Source organism: Pyrgilauda ruficollis, unplaced genomic scaffold, assembly GCF_017590135.1.
Source record: "Pyrgilauda ruficollis isolate IOZ18807 unplaced genomic scaffold, ASM1759013v1 scaffold41, whole genome shotgun sequence".
NCBI classification, from domain to species: domain Eukaryota; kingdom Metazoa; phylum Chordata; class Aves; order Passeriformes; family Passeridae; genus Pyrgilauda; species Pyrgilauda ruficollis.
The window spans coordinates 3,498,130-3,516,541 of NW_024525601.1; the positions used below are offsets into that span (position 1 = coordinate 3,498,130).

The 18,412-nt window shown below is 42.3% G+C and overlaps 1 protein-coding gene across 2 annotated transcripts in view; it reads right to left on the minus strand.

The window, feature by feature from the left end:
* RALBP1 (ralA binding protein 1) overlaps window positions 1-15,675 on the minus strand; it is a 32,799-nt gene extending 17,124 nt beyond the window's left edge. The window contains exon 1 of one of the 2 annotated variants that reach the window (XM_041477668.1): window positions 15,514-15,675. The gene's annotated coding sequence lies outside the window, so the exon portion shown is untranslated. Of the gene's footprint in view, window positions 1-15,465 lie in introns of both variants that reach the window. The other variant, XM_041477669.1, reaches the window with a different exon arrangement.
* Between the last annotated feature and the right edge of the window lie 2,737 nt (window positions 15,676-18,412).

The following is an 18,412-nucleotide window of genomic DNA, read 5'->3' on the forward strand; positions in this document are numbered from 1 at the left end:
AAATGGCCACAAAGGACACATTCCACAACACTCTCCAGCAGTATCACTCAACTCCAGGGCTTTTATTTACAGATTGGTAGCATACAGAAAAAACACGACTTGGTGTTGTATTCTACCCAGTTAATAATAATAGATGAGTCCAGCTAAGGGGGTTTTGGGGAGGGTGATTTGTTCACTTTTTTGGGGTTCGAATTTTAAGGTGTTTTTTTTTTTTTTAATTCTCATCTTTCCGCTCTCTGTATGCAGATCAGAGTGAAATTTTAGAGTATGTATGCAACAGTATCTCCCTACAGGAAATAGCTCACAGGGCTTATGGAAATTACCAGTTACTCAGATCAGAAATTGAATAGGGCATAGTAAGACACAGAATTATGATGAGAAAATATTAATGAAATCTTTATTTAATACTGTTCATTCCTTATTCTAGCTAAAGCAGAGGCACTGGCTAAAAATTAAGACAATGGGGTGTTTTTGCAAATGCAACAAATTGAGATTGTACTTATTTCTTATTTATTTTACAGTTTCAAGAAAGCATTACTTTCCTATACGCAGTATTGCCTAGGCCTTTAAATAAGGGAGAAATTTTATGATGCTCAAATTATGTCAAGACTATCAGCAGAAGAGAGCTTTTAAGCCTACTGAAAAAACCTCTTTCACTTTACTAATGGATGTTAATGTTCTACTGCCGTATAAATCCTCACATTTTCTTTGGATTTTACCATTTTCTTCTGACAGAAATGAAAGACTGAAAAAATCATGGACCTTCTAGGCATTTTGAGAAGGAACATTTCTAACAGGCTTGCTCTTCTGCCAATTTCTCCCTCTCAGACTTTTTCTTCCCAATCTGTTACTGCTTCAGTTCTGCCTCCCCTCTGCAGCAGATCCCTTCCCTCAAACTGCTTCTCTTCACCTGTGCAGTTCTCATGTGTCAGGAGATTCAATAACTCACTGCTGCCACATGAGGAAGGTCACACTACTCCCTCCATTAACTCTCCTCTGCCTCCAATTGCAGCTGTTTGGTCTTTTTGAGATTATTCAAGTTGCTAGCTGCTCCAACGGGCTTCTGCTGCTGAGCTGGCTTGTGAAAGAGCTCAACAAGCACTAACTGAAAAACAAAGAAGTGGCAGAATCACCATGACAGGAGTGCAGCCTCTCTCTTTGGGCACCTCTGTTTTGTCATATGGCACACACAGCTTCACCTCCTCAGATTTCAGTTATTTCTTAGTATTTATAACTTAAAACTTTGATTTCTTTACCACCAAGTGTCAGTACTCCCATAGCTCTTGTCTTGACTTACCACTCTGTTTCACCTTCAGTGTATCATAGACAATCTGATCTTCATCTGCTTTGGTCTCTGTGACTCAAGCTCAGTTTCCAACTTTCCCTTCATCTTGTTTTTTATTTGGGCAGTTCCTACTTTTCTTCTGCACACCACTTCCTTGCAGATAAAGTTCTCTCCCTTCTTCCTCTGTTTCTTCTACCTGATTAGTTACCAGTCCCCACTTCTTCCTGAATGTTCTCTGCTGCTGTTTTTTGTTACCTCATGATTTATCTACCTCATCTTTTCACCTTGTCCTCCTTTCTCCCACTGGCTCTCAGACTCTCCCCAGTACCACAAGAAATCCCTTCTTACCTCCCTAACAACAGCAGGCTCCTTGACTCCCACCACTTCTCATTCACCTGACATTTGACTCTTCTTCCACAGGAGCCACAAATGCTGTTACATGACAGGATCAGAGAGCTTCTTGCAGTTCAGGCACCTTCTCAGACCTAGCTACTTTTTTCTGTACTCCCAAAATGCAGTTTCTTGAACCAGCTTCCTCCTCAACACTGAGTAAAGCCTTCAGAATAACTAAATGTCAAATAGAAGCCTTCACTGAACACAGGCAGAATTGTGACCTTTCCTCTATCCCACAAGGAAAGACTAAATTATAGGAGATTTTAAACCTGGAAAGAAGGTACATCATTAACACAAAACACCCTAGCCATCAGGCCATCACCACCTTTCTAGACCATAGACTAAGCACAGGAAAGAGGGCTGGGGAAAAGAAGGAAGATGCCTGCACAATGCAAAATAATGTGGTTTTTCAAGTCTCATTTTTGAAAACAACCAAACTCTTTCCTAAAAAAATTCAGTCTGAGCTGCTTATTTAGTAAGTAAAGATGAGGTTTGGAAAAACCATAGAAGAGGGAAGACAGGGACATGACAGCCAGCTTTAAGAGATCTCACTTTCAACAGCGTATCATCTAAGTCAGTATGAACACATTAAAGAGAGACACAGTATGAAAGACCAAATTCACAGCTTTTCCATTCAGTGCAGAAGGCTCCATTATTTCTGTTTTGCACTGAGTCTGTACTGAGACTTTGTGCTTTGTAACCAATTGCAAGAGCAGAAGCAAATTAGAGCAGGTGATTGCATGCACAGATGTTATTTTGTAAAGCTTCTGGGTGGAATAAAGGATGTGGATTTTTTTTGCAACAAGTATTATGCAAGACCACATCTGAAGCATGATGGGTGTCCCCTGGTCATTCCATTTTGCCACAAACAGACACCCTCTAAATACCTGGGTGTTACACTGAAAATAGTCCCAAGAAGTCACTAATCAAAGGATGGAGGCAGAGAGAGGACATTGACTCAGCCACCAGTACCCGCTCTATCACAATTATCCAAAAGCAAGACAGAGAGCACAGCAGTACCTCACTCATCACCACAGACCTTCAGTCCAAAATATCTGTATATGCGTAAAGGACCTGATTCTTGCAGAAATGAGGCACACCATTTTTGGACAAAAATATCCTAGTAAAAAACACAGCTCCATTTTGGAAAGCAATGAACCATAAGAAGAATAAAAACTATCACTTGTGGGCTAAGTATGTCAAAACACTTCAGAAACCCTGAGTGGTACTCATATAATTGTTGAGACTTTGGAATAAGATGAGAAGATCGAATTAGAATTTATTTACCAAGACTATACAAGGTCTGTATCACATCTAAGTTCTGTATCTATTGCATTTTTTACAACATACTGAAAAGCTTAATACAAATCACTGGTTTTATTTGAACACTTCCTAGATGGCCTCTGATGTAATCTTGACATTTGACTGCATGGCAGCATTTCAGTCTTTCATTTAATAAGCAGTGGCCAGGTATAAAATCAGTGCCTTTTCCTTTCTTTAATAAGGCAACACAGCCATGAAAGGAGAAGGAATAAGGAAGTACTTCATGTAGACAGGCAAAGCAAGTTTAAAATTTCACAAGTCACAAGTAATCACACAAACAGAGCATGAAGTAACTCCCCTGTGAGTCTTCATAATTGGCAAAAATTAAAGCCTTAAAGCCTCAAGAAGGCAGCATGAAGTAACTCCCCTGTGAGTCACACACTCTTCATAATTGGCAAAAATTAAAGCCTCAAGAAGGGACTTCACAGAATTTTTTTGATAGAATAAAATACAAATAGTTTAGCAGAATTCAGCTCCTCAACCTCAGATTAGTTTACAGGATATGTGATGCCATGAGAATTGGAAAATTTACTTCAAAGGAGGGTGTATAATCATACAGTTGAAGTTACATAGGAGCAAGCTGTACATTTTTCAAATAATGCCAGCATCAGCTCACCTCTAAGAGTAGCAAAACCAGCTTTTGTGTGGTCTCTCATTTACTTGTAGATGGATAAAGTCTGCCAGTTACAGCACCATCCAAGGCATTTCAAGTTCAGCTCTGAGAGTCCATTCCAGCTCAGGAGTGATGTACAAACAGACAAAACTACTTAGCTCTCAACAATCAGTGAGCTACAGACCACATCCATATTTGAGTGGGCACTTGGAGGAGCCGGCTCACATTTAGAATATGTAGCTGTATCCAGAATACTCCCTATTATTGAGGGTATTCCAGCTCTTCAATAATCTAATCAGTAGGGAGCCAGTCTTCAAATAAATAATTAAATAATACCCTAGACATTTCAGAAATATCGAAAATAAGAAGTTTCCAATCCCATTATGATAAAGTCTTGCAATCACATGAAGATAAAATCACCAGATATGTGGAAGCACATGCTTTCCAGTTTGTTTCACTTCAGGCAAAACAGTATTACAGCCCCTAGCCTATAAAATTCTGTAGCCTACAAAATTCTCTAGAGCTCCATCAGGATGCAATTCACAGGCTGTTTCCAAGAGACAGATTTTGGAAAAAACAAAAATGGGATCCCTGGAAGGGATCCAACCATCAATGGCTGAATGCTTCGCTCCAGGAGAGAGCACATTGGAAAGAGATGGACTAGAACTGCCTAGGAAAAGCCCCTGTCCCATGGTGCTGCCTCCTGCACTGTCACACTCCTATTTTACGGTAACATCCTACTTCCCTGGAGAGACAGCCTGTGACAATTTATATCCCCACTATCTCTCCAAAGCAAGTGGTCTGCAAGCAAAGTCTGGGCACAGATCTTTGTTACATGGTAACAACCAAAGCCCTGTACAGATGATACACAAACTATGCCCCACATGTGGCCTCCCCCTACGTGTCTCATTCCATCCTTCAGGGACATCACAGCAAGTCCTCCCACATGTCTTTACCCAGCTGAACCAACGGCCACGGAAGCAGTTTCAAAGCAGTGCACTACATTACAATCACAACCAAATATTTAAGAGGCATTCTTGCAAATAACTGTGCAGCTAACAAGCTGTTTAATTGCTTTGCATGGCAACTTTGTCAAGGAACAAGCAGAAGGCCTGAACTCTGCACCACGAGGCAGACGGGCACTGCACCCAGACCAGACTTCTGCAGGAGTATCTTGACTAATCAGCCACCTGCACTGCAACTGCTACTGCCCACCCTGAGAATAATTTCTCATTCTCCAAACTTCTTGGCAATGTGCTACTCTGCTGTTTAGGATTCTCTGTTTTTAACCCCAGCAAATCTTGCTCTTGGTTCCCAAGGTCTTGTCAGCACAAAGTAATCCAATACGTCCAGTAACAGTACTCAAGCCCAGTAGATTAGTTTCCCACTCCATGGTTTAGTCACACTCTTCCCCAGGCTCTCTCCATTCGCGTCCTCATTCCCTTTCCTGCAGTCCAGCTCCTCCACAATCAGGACTGCACCTCATCTATCTCACAATCTTTTCCTCACCAAGCAGGTGTTCACAACAGACCTGTGCAACCCCAATTTCACCATTCCTGTTCTCCACACCCAGTGTCTCATCTAACCTCACCTCTTGGCTGCTCACTGTTTCCCAGGTTTCCCTCACCACCTTCTATTTCTCCCACACTCAATTCTCATTAAAACTTCTGCAAATTATGGGCCACACATAAGCAAGGCAATCTGGGAGGTCTTCTCCAGCCAAATGTAGGTTCCCCCTCTAAATTACAAATAGCACTAAACAGGTTTGCTGGATTACCAAAATATTCATTGTTACAGAAAAGAATTATTTTCTTGCTAGCTGAATTCTCAGAAACAGTTCGAGGAATTTGGTTAGTGCTTTAAAAAAAAAAAAAAAATTAAAAAATATTGAAGTACCAGCCCCTGATACAAAACTTTTCAGCCCAAATTAAAATATGGTAGCTTTTGATAAGAGCTGAATTACAGGGAGCTGAATTGAATACTATAACTGTCCTGCTAACATACTGAACCCTCCTATACTTCTGAAAACCACCACTGTGAAACATATGTGATATCCACTATTGCTTAGACTGGCTTTAGAATTATTCCTGGTGTGACAACCCTGCCCCTTCTCTCTTGTCCCAATTTGTCTCCAAATTCCCACTTGTACCACCAACAGAACAGAAAGTTTTACTTTTACTACTTAACAAAGGAAGGCAGGAAAATACAACAAAAGGTGTTCAGTTTACTTTCTTAACAATCACTATAAACATAGTATCACCATGGGTTTTGTCTGTCCTTGGAACTGTATCCAATCTTTTTACAATTCACATTTTCTGACAAGCCCTTCAAAGAGTAGTCTAGTCCCCAATGGTCTGCAGAAAGTTGTACAGAGATTATGATTTTGCAAACTAATACTAATTGTTATACTTTAATCAGTTCCTGGGCTGGATCTATTTAATGACAAATTCCCCTGATCAGAGATTTAAACTACAGCATTGCTCAGTCACACTCCAGTACCTGAATGCAGCCAGCTTGAGAACAGATGTCAGTTTAGTGGAGTCAGGGGAAAAAACCAAACATCCTAAACCCATGACTGCTTGAGCTGAATGTACTACAAATGACATTAAAAAAGCAAGTGCTATTCAGAGTAAAAAATGCAAAACGAAGCAGAAGAAAACCAATGGATTTGGCATAAAATATTTTACAGGAGTTTTAAGCATTTTTGCTGTTCTTTCAACAGCATCTGCAGACTACCCGTGACAGATCAAACAACAGAGAACAGAATCTAGTTTTCCAGACAGGCCAGCTCCACACACTCAGTTCCAACACCAAGTAAAAAACAACTAAGCCTGTAAAAACCCTATTTTTGGGTTTTGTGGGTTTTCTTTTAAGAGAGTCTTAGCTAATACAAGCTAAAATACTAGAAATGGCAAGGGTAAACAGCAATTAGCAAAGATTCTTTGCTTTGGATTTAACAGTGGCAACAAATCTGGGAATGGCCGCACACCAGAAATGCACACTATAATGCACTGGCTTTTCTCTAACAGCAGTAATTCACCTGGCAAATTCAACAGCAGCAGTGGAGAGGCAGTAAGGCATTGTGAGGCTCCTGCCAGCAGCAGAGTTCAAGCTCTGTGGAACTCTTGGGAACACACTCAGCTGACATGTGCAGGCAGGTGCCACTGCTGCTACATCACCATCATCTTTCCTACTGCGCCAGTTACAACGAAACCAGGATGGTGTGTGCCACTCTACCAACATCACTTCACTGCTGTGTCTGCTGGTTTGTCCTTTGAGTGCCACCTGCTGCCACCCTCAGACACAGAGTGCCATAGAGAGCCTTGCCACACTCCAGCAACTGCATAAACCTGCTTAACACATAGAGGGAATGGCAGAGCACGGGTGCTGCACGGAGAACTGCACGCTGAGTCCAGACAGTGTGGCTTTTTAATCCACTATTCAGATATCATCTTTCAGACTGGACATAGAAAAAAAAAATCAATTAGAACCACCATTCTTCTTCACTGAATTGGGTGAAATGCCATCATTATTTTATTCATAGAATTTTGAAACAGCATTAACTTTGCAGAAGTCACTTCATAATCCTTTAACTGGGAAGTCAGTACAAACAATCCAGTTTACCTTACCAAAGGCAAAGAATATTCAGTTCTGTGGCCGTATCACACCCAGAAAGAAGCAATTTCTGAAAGTATATTAATGACACAAACCTTTAGGGCTTGAACTGTGAAAATTAACATTCTTATGCTTTACATTGAATTTTTGCCACCATCTATTGAACACAGATGAAAAGATCTATCAATTACAGGATATCACTTGAACTGACAAGTCTGTAGCAGAAGAGGAAGCAAAGAACAGCTTCGCTTGGATCTCTTCATCATGTGATACACGACACAGATGATCAATTTCCATGTATGATTCTTTTCGTGTTTAAAACGCTGCATGTTCCAGTGCAACAATAGCAAAACATGTTCAGCTTCTAGTGAGTTCCATCAAATGGAACTATGGTGGTTGAGATAAAACCCATTCTATCGTAACAGCAGAAAGGAAAAGTAAAAGAAGACTTTGATTCAGAAACACTGTTTATTTTTAGTGATTATTTAATAACTGTGCCTATCAGCTGATTATTTTTAGTCTATCTACGTTTATCACCTTTGCTTTTGGCTTAAGAGTCCTGTTTACTATCATGCTAGCATCAATGGCTATTGACCTGGAAATCAGCCTTCACTGGTTGCTTTATTAAGCCAAATTTGAGTACAATCAAGCTGCCCGCAAATGTTTTCCCAACTTAACAATAATGGATTGACATGCAACATGTCTGTGTTCCCAACACAGCACATTTTAGCAAAGCCTTATTGTAGATGCAGTTCTACCCACCAAAAGGTTTTTTCTGATGTAGCTTGTTTTATTTTGAGATCTGTTTTGAGACATGCCAACAAAATAATTGTTTTGCTGATCCATGTTATGTCTGCAGCAGGAACCTGCGGGGAATAGATGTCAATGTCTTTCAAACTCATGTTATATATTAAAAAAATAAATAAAACTTAGCATAGTATGTTACTTTTTGTACAAGAGTAGGGCTATACCATCTCTTCTTCCCAGACATATTCCCGTTAATGCCAGTGACAACTCTTCATCAACACCACATGAAGGATTTAGCCTTTCAGCAAATTTCTGAATTTTTAGGTTTTTTTTCAGTACCATACATAGACATGGGATTAACAAGTTCTGTTTTTCATGTCTGCCCCAGATTCACTCAATAGCCAAGGGGAAAGTCAATTTAAATATTTACAAGCTCAGCAGATTATTAATTATGATTAACATCATCACCTCCAGGGCTGAGATGTTGCAAAATGTCACGCATGTGAACACAGAAGACATTCAGAAATACATGAAAGGCAAGGTGTGGCACCACCCACCATGGGGCAGCTGTTGGTCTCTGCAGAGAAAGCAGGAATTGTCATCCATTAAAATGCCAATTACTGGGACAGCAGCAGGACACACAGGTTCACAGTATTTGCCTTGTCTTCCATGCCAATTTATCTAGCCAGCCTTAGAAGAAAGCTTACATTAAACACCTGCCTTCTAGAAAAATGTAAAAACATCCTTAGAATTTAAAATTAAATTCACATACACTTTCTAAAACAGGTTTCATTTAGCTCAGTCTGTAGCATCTACTGCAGCAATTTTCAGCAATCCTGCATCTTGAGAATATCACAATAAAAATCCCCCACACCTTAAGAAATTCACTGATTGATGTTTTCCACCTACTTGCCAAATATAATAAAAATTTACTGAATAATAACATACAACATTAAAAATACTGTATGCTTCAGAGATGGAGGAAATTAGTATTAGTATAGTATTTGATAGCATAAAACCAAACAAATTCTGATTGCCATTCCCAAATCTGTTGTGTTGCCTTGTCTAAACACAAGTCATGCTGCTTTAATCAAAATGAGAGCAGATAGTTTAATGGAAGGCCCAATCACATAAGACCAAAGATGGCCTTTGTCCTATCCCTCCCTCAAAAGAAGATAAACTGCCTCCATCAGTGTAAGGCAATTTTAAGAGTGGTGAAATCCTTGCACATGAGTACTAAAACCTACCAAATGTAATGAACCCACCTGTCAAAATATCCACCAACAACTGACTGTTCTAATGATACACACTAACTGCAAACTTCTTTTACATGTCTGTGTATCTTTTAGATGTCTTTGAAGTTGGACTGAAATAACATTAAAACCTAACTACCTAAAGGATTTATCAAAAACGAGCAACCAAAAGAAGCCCATAGAAAACTGCAAAGAAATTTGATCACAGACCAAATAAAATATCATAAATTTTAGCACACAAAATGAATGACGTAGGTAAAACTGACGTGACTTCTCCACTGCTTTTTGGGGGTGTATACAAGTTCTGACATATTCAAAGGTTACATTTGTGAAAGCCATTGCCAGAAAATTAGTTCTTATTTATCTTTGTGAAGGAACATGCATTTAAATATACATCCTGGTACATCAGTCACACTAATATACTGAACCAGCAAAGAACTCCACAGGTTCCTCACTTCCTCTTTCAACTGGAAAGTTGAAATTTGTTTCCTCCAACAATGTTTCAAAACCTGCCTGCTTAAAACGCATCTGCTCCCCAGTGGCACACACCGCACGAATTTTGGAGAACTGCAACCCCGAATTTCAGGATGAAAACTTCAGAAGCGTGACCTGTGAAAGATCTCTGCATCTAGAATTAACAAGTGGCCAGGATGGAGAAAACTTAGAGAATTTGTCAAGATTTAAAACACCTAAAGAACAAGAAAAGCTAAAACCACTGGACTGAAATAATCCAAGGAGTTTCGGAGTAAATCTGTTCAACTACTTGGTGTTTTCCCCCCCAAGGTTTTAGTCCATTCAATCAATTAAAAATATCCCATAAAATATGAAAAGCTCTTTAGGCTGTCTTAAAAGAATGGCATCTCCTTTGAAGCCACCACAGTTGAAACTCAGAAAGGAAATTACACTCTTCTTTGAATCCAGTTAAAAAACAAAAGGTATTTTGGGTTTGGGTTTGTACAGATTAGCATTACAATTTTTTATACAGCATTTGGTTCAGAATATTAAAATCTACTGGAGTAGTACAAATACAGTAAAATATCTGTCAACTTAATTACCTTTTATCAGTAATTATACACTACATTAATACACTCAGTATTAAGTATGCAAAAGCAGTATACTGGATATAGGAAAACAGTAACTGAGAATTATGAATTTCCATATTACTCATGGTAGAAAACCACTACTACTACAATGAAATGAGAGAGTTTAATTGCTGGCATGTTTAGCACTAGAATTTGCATTTAGCACTCAATTCATGCTAATAAAACTCACTGAAAATTTATTTTCATGGCAACATCCAGAAAAATTCTGCACCTGACTGCTGATCCTTGTATTTACAAAACACAACAAAGCAGGCTAGAAATGTTAAAGTAGCAACAAACTTCACCACCAAGGTAAGCTAAATGCTAAATTTCACAAAAGCCATTAGAGGATAAACATTAAATTATAGCTTTAAACTCATAGGTGTAAGTCCTATTTTATGAGTTAGATATGATTTTAAAGAGAAGTAATACCCTTGAAATTTTCTTACTTATTTTTTAATGAGAAAGAGCAGCTGCATTTTTTCCACTGTGATATCCTTTTTTCCACTAGTGTCAAGTTAACAATTATCATCGTATGTTGTGTTTTCAAAAATTATTCTTTGAGCTCTGGTAGTAGAGTCCTATGATCAGTTCCAAGAGCTCCTTTCTGCCAGATGTCTTGTCTTTTAGTAACAAGCCCAGAGATCCTACTGAACTGTGAAACAGGAAGAAAACTTCATGAGCTTCCTCCACCTAGATAACAGAAACCTGTGAAATTTTCATACTAGAGAGGACAAAAATGTACAAAAATACATTTTATCTATACATAACTATTGGAATTGACTCAAGAATTAGTCACCGCTAAGAAATGTACAAAACAACGAACACGAAACTAAATTTATTTTCCTTAAAATAAATTTCAGTGTTGTCCAAACCTGCATTCTGATTTGGAATGTCAAACCTTACCACCCAGCACTAGCTCCCCTTTCTTCCTCTCCAGCAACCATCTGGCTGTTCCCACCTCATGCAAACAGCCATCACTCATCCTTTGCTTTCCTTGTGCGCCTCCAGAGACCGGAATAGCCAGTCTAAAAAAGCTCTGTTCCTTGTGGGTGAGAAAGAGAATAAAGATGGCAGAGTGGATATGAGGAATCTGCTCCTACTGTTTGGAAAGTTGACCCCTCCACAGCACTGAAGGGTGGACCTATCCCTATGAAAAAGTATAGCCTGCAGCAGCCAAAACAGGGCATCCGTGCACCTGCACACAGGGTCTGCCCCAGCGCTGCGCTCCTGTCGGGCTGCAGCTGGCACGGATCATTAACCATTCTCTGCTTCCTCCAGGGAAGACAGAGCCTGGACAGAAGCAAGGCAGGGATCACCTACAACGTCATACCATAAATTAATGTGTACCACCAAGGATCATAATCTTTCTTTTAAAGAAATTTTCTCTTTGCATTGATTGCATAAGGTCTGTATTTCTGCCTACCTTCCTAGCACTTACAACAAATGGACAGACAGCAAGCTATTAACAATTAAGGGCACACCAGGATAGATGAAGTGACTTACATCACATTCTTCAATTATTAGTATTGTATCAGAATAACTGCATTATTTTATTCTGAACAATTTCCTATTTCTGTAGAAAACAATATTAAATTTGCTTATTTAAAATACATTTTCTTTATAAATATTTTTTAAAACTGGGCTAAATATCACATTACTATTAACACACATTAACAATTCGCTGTATGTACTGATTTATATTATTACTGTTTTAGCATCCGGCAAGCACTTTTTCTTTATTATTATAAAATTACATGGTTAGTAAATAATTAGTTGCTATTTTTTAGTCAGGATCCTACACCAAGCTGCTTCTGGAAGAAACTAGGACATCTTCATTATCTGTACTTTTGTTTACTGAGTATCACAGGAACTAGACAAGGAAAAAATACCAAATCATGTTCTCTATTTAAACACACCTTAATTAGTTATCAAAGGAAATACTGCTTGTAGGTAGTGAACCGATTGCTCTAAATGCTGTGATCTCATGGCTTTGAATTTGCAGATCTCGGTCTCTGATGTATACGTGGAACTCATTATTAGATAAGAAAAAGAGATGCTTTCTGTGCTTTTTTAATGCACAGCTAATAATAAAAAACACTAAGGACTCAGTTACACATTCCAAATATTTTTGGTCAGACATACTTCATTCAGGTATTAAGTGTTGTTTTTACCTTCTTATTATCCACTGAAGTCACATATTTGAGGCAACTTACTGCATGAGCCAACTTACTGGATCACCACTCCTTACTTGGGTAATACCATATAAACCCTCAGCTTCCCAGCAGCTGCCCCAAGTAAGCTGTCATTCCCCAGTTTTTACCGCAGTCTAAAGAAAAATTGGAAGCAAGGAGCACTGGATCCCTGCTGCTATTCAGCTTTGCAGACTTGCTGTTGCTGCCACCATCAAAGTCTGTTTCACTCTACCATACCTCCACACTTTCAACTGAGTTTGTATTCCCTGATGTGAAGCCCAAAAGGTGAGGGATGGTTGGGATGAGAAGGCTAAGTATGGACAGGAATGGAGTCATACCCTTCTTTTTTCTAAACTCAGCCTGCATCCTTACTCTTCTGGTTTTGGCCATGGCAAGCAGAAGATGTAAACCTTACCTAGACAGCAGTCAGCCCTCAACACCACCACCTCTGGGGATGCAGCCTAAGTAAAACGTCCTACTCCATAAGGTACTTCCAGCCCAACTGTGGGCCCATTTGATATACTTTTTTTTTTAATTGAGCAACAATTTGAAAACTACAATCCATGAGGCTCTGGGGAACAGCAGAAGGAGTTGATGAAGGATAGCAAACCATGGCTAGTTGTAAGGGTAGCAAATCATTCACTGATTCAATATAATCAGATATGTTAGTTCAGAGACAAGCTTGGTAGATTATGCTACACTAAACTACTATAAACTGAAGGTAAATATCATACTATATTTTGGCATTTTGAGGCTAGCTATGTGACACCAAGCTTTACAGAAGGCAAGTAAATTAGCATTCGTGGTATTTATTGCTGAACAGCAGCATCTTCCATATTAGTCTAAGAACCGCCCATAAGAAACAGCAGTGTTTACTCAGGAAATATGCAAACCTTTTCTGTAAGAAAATACAGCTAAAGCTTAGTGGGAAGAGTGCCTGAAGGGTGCAGTGGAGATGAGAACCCTAAAGAGTTAGATGCAGTGTTGTGCACGTCAGCTTTGCTTTAAGGACACCGCAGAACCGAGCTGCACAGCTCTGAAGCGGGAATGCAGTTATTGCAATTCAGGACAATACATTGCAGCGTAGACATGCACATATAGAAATGGAAATAATCTGCCCTACAGAAAAAGAATTTTCTTCCCCACATAACTACAATCACACCAGTGATTTCACTGTGAAATCCTTACTTTGGGGAAAAGCCCCACCAATCCAAACTACAAAATATGCCTTCCCACCCCTGAATACACCTGAACTAAGACAGAACAATGCCCAAGTTGCACGTGGAGTATTAAGATTTGAAGGCAGCTATTCCTACACTGCATTTCAGATGTGGGAAGACTAAAGAAAACTTATTTTCTCCAAACTAAAAAATGAGATCCGTAGGACAGAGAATGTAAAGTTCCCTACTTCAACATAACAGACACTCTATTCTTGGTGTAATTAGCACTAGAACATTACAGCAAAAGGGTTAATGAATTTCATACACTTAGAAGTACTAAATCCTCAAAACAACAACAGTTTGGAAGGGCTTTTTTTAATTCCTGTTTATTTCTCTGTAGAAAAGAGCCCCCCAAGAGCTTGTCACACAGACTGTAGGGATTATACCCAGACTGAGCTGAAATGAACTGAAGCACAGCACCATTCACCACGAGCTGTATGCAACACCTCAAGTAACAACAAAACCTAAATCTAAGGGATCCCTCTGCCATTCCCCTGTAAGCTCATTAATAAATTTACATCCATTACCATCCTGAGTCATATCCAAAAACCTTAACACCAGCCCTGAGAGGGTGGGTGTTATGGAAGTGCACAGCACTCATGGTAAGCACCTCAAGCTGTTTCCAGATCAGAAACCTGTTTAAGGGCACATTTAGGGCTGTTCTGCTGTGCTGAAACAAGGGACTTGCACATATCATCCTGGTTTGTGCAACTGGCAAAAAGACCTTAGCCTAGTTTTTTAAATTATTATTTTCTATCAACAACTGTCATTAACCTTAGGGACATTGGGGTGGAGGAAATCCAAACCACACCATTCTCATTAACAGATATTTTCAGTGTGGATTGCTGGCATTTTCTTTGTCACTTGTTTGAACATCTGTTAGCACTTAAAAATAAGATTCATTTGCTCATACATCACCCACTAACATATCCTTGGAAGTGTTTGAGGCCATCTGGGATGGGGCTCTTAGCAACCTGGTCTAATGAAAGGTGTCCCTGCTCATGGCAGAAGGGTTGGAACTAGATGGTCTCTGAGGCCCCTTCCAAACCATTCTGAAATTCTGTGATGAACAGTAACACATACTTTCTAAACAACACTCTCAGGTAGGAAACACGACATCCTCAGAATCTGCTAATCATGCTAGATGCAGAAAAATTACAATAACAGTAAATTTTCTGGGTTTTCAGATGAGACCTCTAGGTGAAGGTAAAAGAATAGAAATCCCTGATTTCTCCCTCCCCACAGAAAAAAAAAACCAAACCAACAAACCAAAAACGACCTTGCAAAAGCCAACCCACAGCCCAGACTAAGCTGCAGCGAACCCCGCACGATCCAAAGGGAGCAAACGCCTACGGAAACAGGGCGCACAAGACGCCCGTAAGGGCAGGAGGGGCAGGACGGCCCGTAAGTATCGCACACGGGCCGGACACCCGCCCGAGCAGGGCACGGAAGACAGGGAGGAAAGGAAGGGAAGGGAAGAAGCGAGGAAGGAAAGGAGAGAGGGAAGGAAGGAGGCAGGGAAGGCAGCGGAGAGGGAGGGAGGGCGAGCAGCGACCCGAGGGAAAACGGGCGGAGCCTCCTGAAGCCCCGCCCCCCCGCTCGAGCAGCCCGCGCCGGCCCCTCCCCCACCCGGCAGCCGCGCGCGCCGCGGGGCGGTGGCGGCTCGCGCCGCCAGTTGCGCCCCCCTCCCCCCTTTCCTCCGCCCCCGCCCAGACCCGGAACGGCCCCGCGGCCCTCACCGGGTGTCGGGCCGGACCGGCCGCCCGGCCCCGCGCTCCCGCACTGACCGTCGGGGGGTCCTGCTCGCCCTCGCAGCGGCTCCACCTCGGCCTCACGCGCGGCGGGCACGCCCCGCCTCGCGCCCCATCCCGCCGCCGCCGCCGCCCGGCGCTCGCAGGGACGGGCGGGGAGCGGCGCGAGCTCACGCCACCGCGCATGCGCCGCTGCCTCGCTCCGCGGCCGTGAGGGCGGGGAGGTGGGGAGGGCGGGCCCGGTCTACCCCCCCCGCGCGCGCGGAGCACGACGGGAGTTGTAGTTTTCTCCAGGGGACGCTGCCAGCAAGGGCACGACAGGTCATTGCCGGCCGCCGCACTACAGCTCCCAGCGGCCAGCACTCCGCGGGGAGGGGTTCTAGCTCCTCTGCCCCCATCGCTCTTGAAGCCCCCAGGCCTGTGGGAGCGGGATCTGGCTGGCTGAGGGGACCCTGGCCGCCGTCCCGGCCGGAGACCCCAGCGAGATATATGGGAAGCTCCCTCAGCAGCCGCCGAGAGCCGGTAGGCAGCAGGTCCATAGCTGCTCTGGGAGCACAAGGAACGTAAGCGTCCCTGAGCCATGAGCTGGCAGTGGCCCTTGTGGCCAAGAACGCCGATGATGTTCTGGGCTGCAGTAGGAAGAGCGTTGCCAGCAGGCTGAGGGAGGTGATCCTGCCCCTCTGTTCAGCACTGGTGGGGCCGCATCTGGAGTGCTGGGTTCAGTTTTGGGCTCCTCAGTACGAGAGAGACATGGAGCTCCTGGAGCAGATCCAGTGGAGGGCAACAAAGATAATTAAGGGGCTGGAGCATCTCTGTTATGAGGGAAGACTGAGGGAGCTGGACCTGTTCAGCCTTGGGAAGAGACCACTGGGAGGGGACTTCATCAATGTCTATAAGTATCTGAAGGAGGGAAGATGCCAGGAGGATGGAGCCAGGCTCTTCTCAGTGGTGTCAAGCAGTAGGGTAAGAGGCAACAGACAGAAACTGATTTTCAGGAGTTCCACTTGGATATGTGGAAGAACTTTACCATGCTGGTGACTATGCACTGGAACAGATTGCCAGAGCAGTTGTGGAGTCTCCCTTGTTGGAGATATTCAAGCACCGTCTGAACACAGATGTGTGCTGTGTGCTCTGGAATGATCCTTCTTGAGCAGAGAGGTTGGACCAGGTGACCCACTGTGGTCCCTTCCAGCCTGACCCATTCTGTGATTTTGAAACCCTTTTGACAGTGATTAAAGACAGGTATGGCCAAATGAGTTGTGAGATTACACTAGTCAGAGTGGGAAGTCACAAACACCACAAGCCATCCGTCTCAGTGCGGGAGCTGACACAGCCCCACAGGTGGGGGCACCTGGGCCACCTTCCATGTGATGTTACTGCTGACAGAATTCCTCTTCCTCAGTTCACATGGGAACAGCCACTGGCTTCGGCTTCATCCCACATAACAAATCTGACCTCCTGAGAGGAATTACCCACTTCTCTCTACCGCTATCTGGAATGTGTGGGAACTGGAGAAAGGTTCTGGATGCTGCTTGAGGTGACCTGTGCCAAGGAACACATCCCCATCTCAAGATGCATCCTGTTTACAGCGATGTTATAAGGAATTTTGTGGGGGTTTTTTGCCTCTCACAATGCAAGTGTCTGTTACGTTGAGCACCTGCGTAATTTGAATCCCTTTCAGGATTGCTCATCAACAGGGGAATTTGTTTCAGTCAGAAGCAGGGCCGATTCATTCCCACAGCCTCAAGCATAATCCCCGGCCTATTGGACACATTAATGCTGTGGCAGCGTGCCACCTGCTCCATTTATTCACTTGAGACTCAATGCTGCTTAGTCCCTGCCGAATGAGCTCTTTGTGCCACCTCCTGCGGTAATGTAAAAGGTCCCCCACAGGAATTTGTGCTATTCAGTGGAAGCTACAAAAGGGAGGGTTGTAAACACTCCGATTAGCGTTGGAGCACAGGGATATTGTCTTCACCACGTATTACATAACCTCGCAACTTCCAGCCTCCCTCCTCCTCTCCAGAAGAAACAGTGTAACAGCAAGGGCTCACCAGGCTATTTAACTTAACATCACAGCTAATGTGTTTCTTTTTTTGTTACATACAAAGGCCACCTTACTTCTGGCAAAAGAAGAGAGGAGGGTAAGTTCTGTAACGTCCAGTAGTAATTGGAGATGGTTGCCCATGAGGATCTCCACTTGAAGTGACAGTGGCCAGAGGCTCTCAGCTCTGAAGAATGTGTATTATTAGAGGCCACTGCCAACAAAAGTTCATGCACAATGGGCTCATCAGCTAATGAACCCAGAAGGAATTTTCTCCCAGATTTTGAGGACAAACAAGTGATTGTGTGCAGTGCTGACTGTACCAATTTACTGCCATGTGAAACAGATTTGGATGATTTCTGACTTGCAAAATTCACTGTGGTCAGCTTACATGGACTGAGGCACTTTCTTACACCCTCAGCTTGCCCCACATTCACTCAGTAAATTCTTACTGCTTGAAAACAAAGTGAAGCAAGAATTCTGAGGTGGCAAGCTCTCTGCTTGGAGCCTCACCTGAGCTTCATAAAAGTAATAACATAATAATGGGGGGAGCTTCAGAAAGCATTTGGTCAGGGAAAGAAAAGGGGAAAGGCATAGCTGTGTTAATGGATGATTCCTTCCTCCTACTGCTACTTCAAGAAAGCCAGTTCTGGAGTTGAGTTATCTTGGACAAATGGGAGTCTACATGGGCTGTACCATTCTGGGATAACTTCAGACATGCTGTGTAATCCTCCTTAGCAATAAAGGAATACTCAGCAAACATAAAAAGATTAAGGTTAGGAAATAAACTAGTTAGCCACATACCGAAACAAGCAAGTGAAACAATGAGAGCCTGAAGATACAACAAGAAAACCTGGAAGTAGTAAATTAGTTAATGCCTTTGAGAGAGAA